Here is a 10663-nt window from a genome sequence, read left to right as displayed (position 1 = left end):
GACACTTAAAATCAACTAAGAGCTTGATTCATGAATTCCAAGTAGTATGCACAAAGTTTAACACGAGATTTACGGTCAAAACAAGCCTAACGAAATTAATAAGCGGGAATCAATTACGGCAAACTAAAGCTTGGGTCGTGTATCTCAACATAGGGCACAAGAATGTTGAACATGAAAAGGAGCCTAATAATTCAAATACATTTTCACACTGAAACCCAAAAAAAGCCAGTCAAAAAAAATACCAAACAATCCATTCAAATCAAAATATCAAAGTTTATGTTTCAGCCAAACGCTTTCACAATCAAAACCTTTAAACTTCATTCATCAGTGATAAAATGCAGATGCATCTGACCGTGTAATAAGAATAGACATTCATTATTTTTAATAAACTTAGACCAATTTTATATCATACAACTCATTTCAACCTAAATCCCTCATCATGCTTTTTACCATGCCAGAAATGGAAGGAGATAGAAATGAACCTGAACGGACTTGTAAGGAAGAAAAAAAAACTACTAGAATCCGGAATTCAACAGGAACGGTGACCGAAAATCAACACCTCGAACAGCAACGAACTCAAAAACACCTTCAAACTCAGTCAAATCCCATAATTCGAAAACAGAGAATTCGAACTGAAGGGGAAAAACCGAATTTCTTTTTGAATTTCTGAATCAAATGTCAAGACTAAAGTTCAAATTAAGAGCATATTGTCAGATTTTTCTGAAATCTAGAAGAAACAAAGAAATCAAATTCGAATTTGAGGAAGAAGAATTCCTTTTTTCTAAAAAAAAACCCCAGTTTTCTTATCTAATTTTTGTACCGATTTTTTTCTTTTTTCTTAAAAAAAAATCCTCACCTTATATAACCTTTCCAAATCCTCGAACCTTCTGCCCTTCTCCCCCAAATCCAAAAAATCCTCAAATCTCTTTGTGTGAACGATTTTTTCGGGACAAATGGATGGCATAGATTGATTGTCAATCAATCCATGGCTCCCATTAATCTAAAAATTGCCCTGCAAAGAATCTATAACGTGAAATCCGGAAGGAATAATTCTGTTTTGTCAAAAATCTGTTAGGGTTAGAGTGACGTGGAAGAGGGAGAGAGGAGGGGAACATGCGAGTGAGTTTGGGTGAGTGACTCGGCCGGTTTGGACGTGGTGAGGGCGGCAGCGACGTGGGAGAAAGAAGGGGTTGCGGCTGGTTAGTGCAAGTTTAGGTTTAGGGTTTGTTAAGTGTTATGTTTTGTTAGGGTGTGGGAGTGAATCTTGGCCATGGGATTAAGGGGATGGATGGCTAGAATTTAACGAGGGAGATGGAGCGGGTCAGACGGGTAATTGGGAGGGTACGGGCTGATGGGTCAAGGGAAATTAGGCCACTGAAAAATGGCTTTGGCCCAAATTGGAACCAAACAAAGCCTTTCTTTCATTTTTTTTCTTTTCTTGAATTTTTAAATCCTAATAAAATTAATTAAAAACCTAAGTTAAGTTCTAAAATAATCTAACTTGTAGAATTGAATTAATTATCTATTTCTAACATTAAAATAATTTATTAACCTAAAACTAATGAAAGGAAAATACTAATTTTAAAACTAAAAGCTAAATATGTAAAAATGACCAATATTTTTTGATTTTTTGTTTAATAACGCAATTAACTCATGCAATTAAATCCTAAATGCAACTAGACCAAAAATGTTATGCACGAAATACTTCAGACATTTTGGTATTTTTCTTATGATTTTAGAATGTTAAATATGCAACTTAATGCAAGCAACTTTTAACCAAAATTACTACAAATTCTATAAAACTAAAAACAATTAAGAAAGATCTATTTGTGAATTTCTATAGGAATATTTTAGTCGGGCAAAAATCACGTGCTCACAGCTTTCCCTCTTTGCTTGGAAACACGAAGAGTTTTCGGGTAAAGATACATTGAGCAAATACGAGCGATCTTTTGCCCGTTTAGATATTCCATGGGAAGTATTTTTTAAAAAACGTTTGACCGAACCTTACTTCCGAGGTTGCCTACATATCCTCGGCTATGGAGGAATCAGGTCAATGTAGTTCTGGAAGTTTAGGTAGCTGGGACTACTGAAAAGCTATGATTTCACTGTTGTTGCTGCTGTTTACTGCTTGATGAGCTCTTTATTATACCAAAGTCAAAATGAAAAAGACTAACTAAGCCTATCAGCTACGAGTTACATGATTCCTATATGAGTCTTTTGAAGCGTGACCTTGAGTCTTGGCTGGTTCTTCATGCAGACTTTGATCTGAACCTCGATGCTTGCTAGCTGCAGGTGCTAGTTCATTCTTCTTCGGCTTTTCAGATTAAGACGGGACATGCAAAGCTTGCGACTTCAGTCATGTCTTGAGCAGCTCATATCTTTCATCGGCTTCTGTATTTTGGATTCACTTCTCTTTTTTTTTTCTTTTATTCTGGATTGAGACTTCTTCCTTTGGTCATTTCGGACTGTCAGTTCGCATTCTTGAGGCGAGCTTCTGCTACTTCTAACTTGAATTGAATTCTGAAATTACTTCCCTCGTTCTTCAGGTGGGCGCCTGCAACTGACTTGAAATTTGAAATGAATTCCCTCGTTCTCCAGGTGGGCGCCTGCTGACTTAAAACTGAAATGAATTCCCTCGTTCTCTAGGTGGTGCCCGATGACTTAAAACTTGAAATAAATTCCCTCGTTCTCCAGGTGGGCGCCTGATTTTGACTTAAAGCTGAAATGAATTCCCTCGTTCTCCAGGTGGGTGCCTGTTGACTTAAAACTTGAAATAAATTCCCTCGTTCTCCAGGTGGGCGCCTGATGACTTAAAACTTGAAATAAATTCCCTCGTTCTCCAGGTGGACGCCTGATTTTGACTTAAAATTGAAATGAATTCCCTCGTTCTCCAGGTGGGCGCCTGATGACTTAAAATTTGAAATAAATTCCCTCGTTCTCTAGGTGGGCACCTGATGACTTAAAACTTGAAATAAATTCTCTCGTTCTCCAGGTGGGCGCCTGATTTTGACTTAAAGCTAAAATGAATTCCCTCGTTCTCCAGGTGGGCGCTTGATGACTTAAAGCTAAAATGAATTCCCTCGTTCTCCAGGTGGGCGCCTGATGACTTAAAACTGAAATGAATTCCCTCGTTCTCTAGGTGGGCGCCTGTGACTGACTTGAACTTAAAATAAATTTCCTCGTTCTCCAGGTGGGCGCCTGATGCTGACTCAAAACTTGAAATAAATTCCCTCATTTTCCAGGTGGGCGCCTGCAATCATGACAACACAGACAAAACAGAGAAAATTTTCTGCCTCAGTTTGTACCAGGAACATTCATTGATTGTTAGTTGCATCCCATTATCCAGGAGGGTCCTGAAAACTTAAAACTAGATCCCATTATCCAGGAGGGTCCTGAAAACTTAAGACTAAGCTTATCTGGAACATGTTTTCATCATGGGGGATTCCTAGCAAAGCAAACAAGATTTCTTTCCCCTGCTTAAAACAAAGAAAGTTTTGTCAGTTTGAAAATATGGTGGTTAGTTTGTGGCATCCTTGCTGAAAGTGTCTGCTTCTTCCACTACCCCGCTTCGTTTTGATTAGCTGCTTCAGGCTACAAAGAATTGTTTGACCTTTTGATCGGACCTCGACCACAAAATCTCTGAATGACTTGAATCTCTTACACTCAACTCGTCGTATGGCACTTTCATTCTGACAACTGTTGAACCTTTGCATTTCCTACAAATTCACGAATCACTTGACCACTGAACTTCAGTTACCACCGCATTGCTCATTCTAAATCATGTCACTTGTGATGTGCCTGGCCGAATTTTGCTTGGTGCAAATAAAAAGCTGGTAATGAGCTTTGAAGTCCTTTCTTGCTTGCTTAACAAAGACTGATTTGATAGAGACTTAGAAAAATAGACCTAAAAGAGACGAAGCGAAGTGACAGAATTAGGAATAAAAAGAAAAAAAAACTGAGATGACTATTTGAAGAAAAATAGAAAAGAGACTTATCTGAATGAATCAACTGGCTCTAATGATCATGACATGCATTTCGGATTGATCAGCCTAATCCATCCAACTAATCACATTTCAGTTCATGTCATCTCTTCATACTTCAAAAATCGGGCTTTCAATGATCCAACTTTTCTGTAAAGTCACCAACCTCTTTCGACTTGTAGTGCCCTGAAGGGTTTTCACCAACAAGCCTCTCTCATTCGTTCATCTCTCAACTCACTGCCACCTTACAATGCCCGTGAGGGTTTTTACCAATAAGACTCTCATTTTAAATTTTCCCTCAGCTCACCATCGCCTTACGGTGCCCGTGAGGGTTTTCACCAATAAGACTCTCTCATTTTATTTATTTTCCTTGTACTCAATGAATAAAGTGTTACCCATGATGGAAATCATACCTCTATCTCACTTGACTTGGCATCCTCAAAGATTGATCGGAAGGTCTTTCTTTAGACCGTAGTATAGGCTTTTGGAAAGGGTTAGAAAAAAAAGGTTGTATAAGGCTCAACATGATATAAGATGAAAGGGTTCAAAATTACAACTTTTGGAATCAGACCTATTGCAAAACTAAAACTTCTGCCCCAGTTTTTTTTTGAATCTGGGGAATTTTGAATTTTTATTTTGATGGGACCGAACCGTGTAAGGCTGCCTACGTATCCTTAAAAGGAATCAGGTCGAACGTAGTTCAAACTAGTAAAAGTTATTTTGTTTTTGTTACTTTGCTTTTCTTTTTCTTTTCTCCTTTCTTTTTTCTTTTCTTTCTTTTGCTTTTCTCTTTTCCTTCTTTTTTTTTCTTTTTTTTTTTCTTTTTTTTCTTTTCTTTTATATTTCTAACTCTACTTCTGATTCCAAAAGAGGGGTATGAAAGAAAATAAATAAGGATCAAAAAGGGGTAACAAATGATAAAAGTGTTTGGGATAGCAGAATAAAATGCCTTCGTCATTCTAACTTTGAACATGCCTAGTACAAAATGCGATTGAAGATAAGCAAAGAAATCATACATAATATCTCTTGACTGCATCAGAATTGATAGCCATATCCACACATTTACCTTCTATGTCTGTTAAATACAAAGCACCATTGGGCAACACCTTTGTCACAATGAACGACCCCTTCCAGTTTGGGGCGAACTTGCCTTTAGCTTCAGCCTGATGTGGAAGGATGCGTTTCAATACCAGCTGACCCACTTCAAATTTTCGGGGACGCACCTTCTTGTTGTATGCTCTAGCCATTCTTTTCTGATACAATTGACCATGACATACTGCTGCCAATCTTTTTTCATCAATCAAACTCAATTGCTCTAGCCGGGTTTTGACCCACTCATCATCATCAATTTCAGCTTCAACAACGATCCACAGGGATAGAATCTCAACTTCCGCAGGTATAACTGCCTCGGTTCCATATACCAGCAAATAGGGAGTTGCACCTATTGAAGTGCGAACAGTAGTGCGATAACCCAGTAAAGCAAAAGGTAACTTTTCATGCCATTGCCTGGAACCTTGCACCATCTTACGAAGTATCTTCTTTATGTTCTTGTTAGCAGCCTCAACAGCTCCGTTTGCCTTAGGACGATACGGAGTGGAGTTTCGATGCATAATCTTGAACTGTTGGCATACCTCTTTCATCAAATGACTGTTGAGGTTAGCAACATTATCTGTGATGATTACCTTGGGAATTCCAAACCGGCAAATGATGTTTGAATGAACAAAATCTACCACCGCCTTCTTGGTCACGGACTTGAAAGTTACAGCTTCGACCCACTTGGTAAAGTAATCAATGGCCACCAGAATAAACCTATGCCCATTTGAAGCTGCCGGCTCAATTGGTCCAATGACATCCATGCCCCAAACAACGAAGGGCCAAGGTGCAGACATTGTGTGCAACTCAGATGGCGGGGAATGAATCAAATCACCATGCACCTGGCATTGATGACATTTGCGAACGAAGAAGATGAAATCTCGTTCCATGGTGAGCCAATAATAACCTGCTCGAAGAATCTTCTTCGCCAAGACATACCCACTCATATGTGGCCCGCAAACCCCGGAATGCACTTCGGCCATGATAGTCGAGGCTTGTTTAGCATCTATACACCTTAGTAATCCTAGATCTGGAGTTCTCTTGTACAATATTCCCCCACTTAAGAAAAATCCACTAGCCAGACGTCGAATGGTTCTCTTTTGATCGCCTGTGGCATGTACCGGATATACCCCCGATTTGATGTATTCCTTGACATCATGGAACCAAGGCTCACCATCAAGTTCCTCCTCAACCACATTGCAATAGGCATGCTGATCACGAATTTGGATATGCAGAGGGTCGACATAAGTCTTATCCGGATGGTGTAACATTGACGCCAGAGTAGCCAAGGCGTCGGCAATCTCATTATGAATCCCGGGAATATGCCTGAATTCTATCGACCTGAATCGTTGACAAAGATCATGCAGACATTGTCGATACAGTATGAGCTTCAAATCACGAGTCTCCCATTCTCCCTGAATCTGGTGAACCAACAAATCTGAATCTCCCAAAACCAATATTTCTTGAACTCCCATGTCTATAGCTAGCCTCAAACCCAGAATGCATGCCTCGTATTCAGCCATGTTGTTAGTGCAATAAAATCGAAGCTGAGCTGTTATGGGGTAGTGATGCCCTGTTTCAGAAATGAGTACAGCCCCTATTCCGAAACCTTTCATGTTAGCAGCTCCATCAAAGAAGAGTTTCCAACCTGGCTTTTCATCATAATCAGCCTCGTCAACATACATCACTTCTTCATCAGGAAAATAAGTCTTCAGTGGCTCATATTCTTCATCCACCGGATTCTCGGCCAAGTGATCGGCCAGGGCTTGGGCTTTCATCGTGGTCCGAGTCACATAGATGATGTCAAACTCTGTGAGTAAAATCTGCCACTTTGCCAATCTTCCTATGGGCATAGGCTTCTGAAAGATATACTTTAGAGGATCCATGCGAGAAATGAGGTAAGTAGTGTAGGATGACAGATAATGCTTCAACTTTTGTGCCACCCAAGTCAGGGCGCAACATGTCCTTTCAAGAAGAGTATACTTAACCTCATAAGGAGTGAACTTCTTGCTGAGATAATAAATGGCTTGCTCTTTCTTGCCCGTGATGTCGTGTTGACCCAACACACAACCGAAAGAATTATCCAATACCGTCAAATAGAGAATTAAAAGTCTCCCAGGTTCTGGCGGGACCAACACAGGTGGGTTTGACAGGTAACTCTTGATCTTATCAAATGCTTCCTGACACTCATCAGTCCACTTAACCGTAGCATTCTTCTTCAGCAACTTAAAGATGGGCTCACAAGTTGTCGTGAGTTGAGCAATAAACCTGCTGATGTAGTTTAACCTCCCTAGCAGGCTCTTCACCTCAGTTTTATTCTTTGGTGGTGGTAATTCCTGGATGGCCTTGATCTTTGACGGGTCCAACTCAATACCGCATCGACTGACTATGAATCCCAACAGTTTCCCAGATGGGACACCAAATGCACATTTCGCCGGATTGAGCTTGAGGTTGTACCTGCGGAGCCTTTGGAAAAACTTCCTCAAATCCCCAACATAGTCGGACTGCCTCTTTGACTTTATGATCACATCATCTACATAAACCTCAATTTCCTTGTGTATCATGTCATGAAATATGGTAGTCATTGCCCTCATGTAAGTTGCCCCAGCATTCTTTAAACCGAATTGCATTACCCGGTAGCAATACGTCCCCCATGGCGTGATGAATGCTGCTTTTTTGCGTCTTCCTCGTCCATCAGGATCTGGTGATATCCCGCATAACAATCCACAAAAGACCCGATCTCATGCTTGGCACAATTATCAATCAAAATGTGGATGTTCGGCAATGGAAAGTTATCCTTTGGACTTGCCTTGTTGAGATCACGATAATCAACACACACCCTCGTCTTACCATCCTTCTTTGGTACTGGCACCACATTAGCTAACCAAATGGGATACTGAGTAACCCGAATGACTTTTGCCTCCAGTTGCTTTGTGATTTCTTCTTTAATCTTCACACTCATGTCAGTCTTGAACTTTCTTAACTTTTGCTTGACAGGAGGGAATGTAGGGTCAGTTGGCAATTTATGAACTACCAAATCAGTGCTTAAGCCCGGCATGTCGTCATACGACCATGCAAAGACATCTTTGTATGCAAACAGTGTTTTGATTATTTCTTCCTTGATTTGCGGTTTCAGATGCACACTTATCTTGGTTTCCCTGACATTATTTTGATCTCCTAAATTGATTGCTTCGGTTTCATTCAAATTAGGCTTGGGTTTTTGAAGTGTTTTAGTTCTCTACTGACTTCCTCAAATGCCGCTTCTTCATCGTATTCTATTTCATCATCACCCTTTACTTCTTGGATCGTTATTTCAGAATTGGATTGGCTTTTAAGATTTGGCTGAAAATTCCTCATGCATGTCATGTCATTGAAACCAGCATAAAAAGAACTGTACAGAGAGAAAAAGCAAAAAATGAAAATGAAACGCTATCAGGACTAATGGAAAACAGGAAATTGTATTTCATTGAAAATAAGAGGATAGAAGGGTTTGTACACCGAAACAAGCAAAACTAAGAAAAATCTGGATTACAACCCTGGAATAACCCAGATAACAGAAAAGAAAACAAAGCAAACTACCAAAACTCCTTCCGGATGGGGAGAGGAGTAGCTTTCCAATTACTAAGCTTCACATTTGGCCCAACAAGCTGCACATCGGCATTACTGGAACCTTCACCGATTTCGACCATATTAACCTCATCAAACAGACTCTGGAACCTTTTGATCAGCTCTTCATCAAAGTCGACCACAAGTTTTGGGACCACTGATATTAGGCGTTTGGCGACCCCCGACTTGACGAAAGACTTGGAGATATGTGGAACAAGTTTAGGGAGTGACCATGCCTTTCCTTTCAAACTTTTAGCCTTTTTCATGTCCTTCCCTGCGAGTGTGAATCCCAAACCAAATGTACCGAAATTTTCACGTGGACACACCGGATGCACAATACCCTACAGAGATAAACCCAGACCTTTGCCCGGTAGAAAACCATTCTTCAACATTTCATTTGCTACCATGACGGACGCGGATGGTATCTTCGGACCTGGAATGCATTCTCTTTCGGGAATTTTCTCGACAGACACTGTTTCGAATATTTGGTAAACCTAAGGCCCTTTATCATCTTCAACTTCAATAAATGGAACGATTGTGTCATTGTAAGCAGATAAGTTCTCATCACCGTGCACAACTATTTCCTGCCTGTCCCATTCGAACTTTACCATTTGATGCAGAGAAGACGGGATTGCCTTGGCAGCATGGATCCAGGGCCTGCCCAACAACAAGTTATAGGAGACAACCACATCTAGCACTTGGAACTCCATAGTGAACTCTACTGGCCCTATTGACAATCTGAGCATTATATCACCAACAGAATCTTTCCCTCCTCCATCGAAGCCTCGAACGCATACATTATTAATGTGGGCTTTCAGTGCCAATTTTCAACTTTTGCAAAGTGGACAGAGGGCAAATATTTGCACTGGAATCGTTATCTACAGGACCCTTGAGACAGCAGAATCCTCGTACTTCACTGTGAGATAAAGAGCTCGATTGTGTTCTGTACCCTCTATAGGAAGTTCATCATCTGAGAAAGTGATCCTGTTTGCTTCGAAAATCTTGTTAGCAATCTTTTCCAAGTGGTTCACCGTGATTTTATCAGGAACATGGGCCTCATTCAAAATCTTCATCAGGGCTTTGCGGTGTTCATCTGAATATATCAGCAGAGACAAAAGAGAGATCTAAGCTGGTGTTTTACTCAACTGTTCTACAATGGAATAGTCTTGCATTTTCATCTTTTTCAGGAATTCCTCAGCCTCTTCTTCGGTGATCGGCTTTTTTACTTGGATGTGGCCGTCCTTGAATGGCTTGGTTTTCCTTAGTTCTTCTGGGGTAAAACATCTCCCAGAACGAGTCAGTCCTCCGGTTTCATTGACTTCTTTCTCTACTTCTTTCCCTTTGTATGTTACTATCACCTGTTTGTAATTCCACGGGACGGCCTTTGTGTCAACCATTGGTAACTGGGTCACTGGCTTAATAATAACAGGGGGTAATACGAGCCCCTTCCACGATTATGACAGGCTTGCCCGGGACCCCTGGCACGACCACTTTTTGCTTTTTCTGGTTCGCTTCGACATCAATCGGAGGCCTTTTCACAACCAATACAGATGGCTTCACGTTGAGCGTGCTTAGCTTCTCCGACACCCCTTCAACTGTCAAAGGCATTGCTTTTGCAAAATCTGGAGCTTTAACTGGATTACTTTCGCTAGCCCGGATCATCATGACAGACTTGGAAGAATTCTTGGGCTCCCCGTCCTTATGAACTATCTCAATCATATGTGTCTCTGCATGGGCCGGCAAAGGATTTTGGTTGATGTTTGGCGCCTCCGGGCTCTAGACCACAATTTGATTTGTATCAATAAGCTCTTGGATCGCCCTCTTCAAATGCCAACACTTCTCTGTGTTGTGCCCTGGGGCATTAGAACAGTATGCGCATCTGAGGAAATAATCAAGGTTCCTTGGAGGTGGATTTGGTGTCTTTGGCTCAATCGGCCTCAAAACGTCCAACTGCCTTAACCTTTGAAACAAACTGGTATACGACT

At 40.8% G+C, this 10663-nt stretch overlaps 1 pseudogene; it reads right to left on the bottom strand.

The window, feature by feature from the left end:
* Nucleotides 1-4952: 4952 nt before the first annotated feature.
* Nucleotides 4953-10397, bottom strand: LOC142178412 (uncharacterized; annotated as a pseudogene).
* Between the last annotated feature and the right edge of the window lie 266 nt (nt 10398-10663).

The sequence above is a fragment of the Nicotiana tabacum genome, chromosome 24 (assembly GCF_000715075.1).
Source record: "Nicotiana tabacum cultivar K326 chromosome 24, ASM71507v2, whole genome shotgun sequence".
In the NCBI taxonomy this organism is placed as follows: domain Eukaryota; kingdom Viridiplantae; phylum Streptophyta; class Magnoliopsida; order Solanales; family Solanaceae; genus Nicotiana; species Nicotiana tabacum.
The sequence above is the reverse complement of the archived record's forward strand: the minus strand, read 5'-3'. Positions and strand labels throughout refer to the sequence as shown.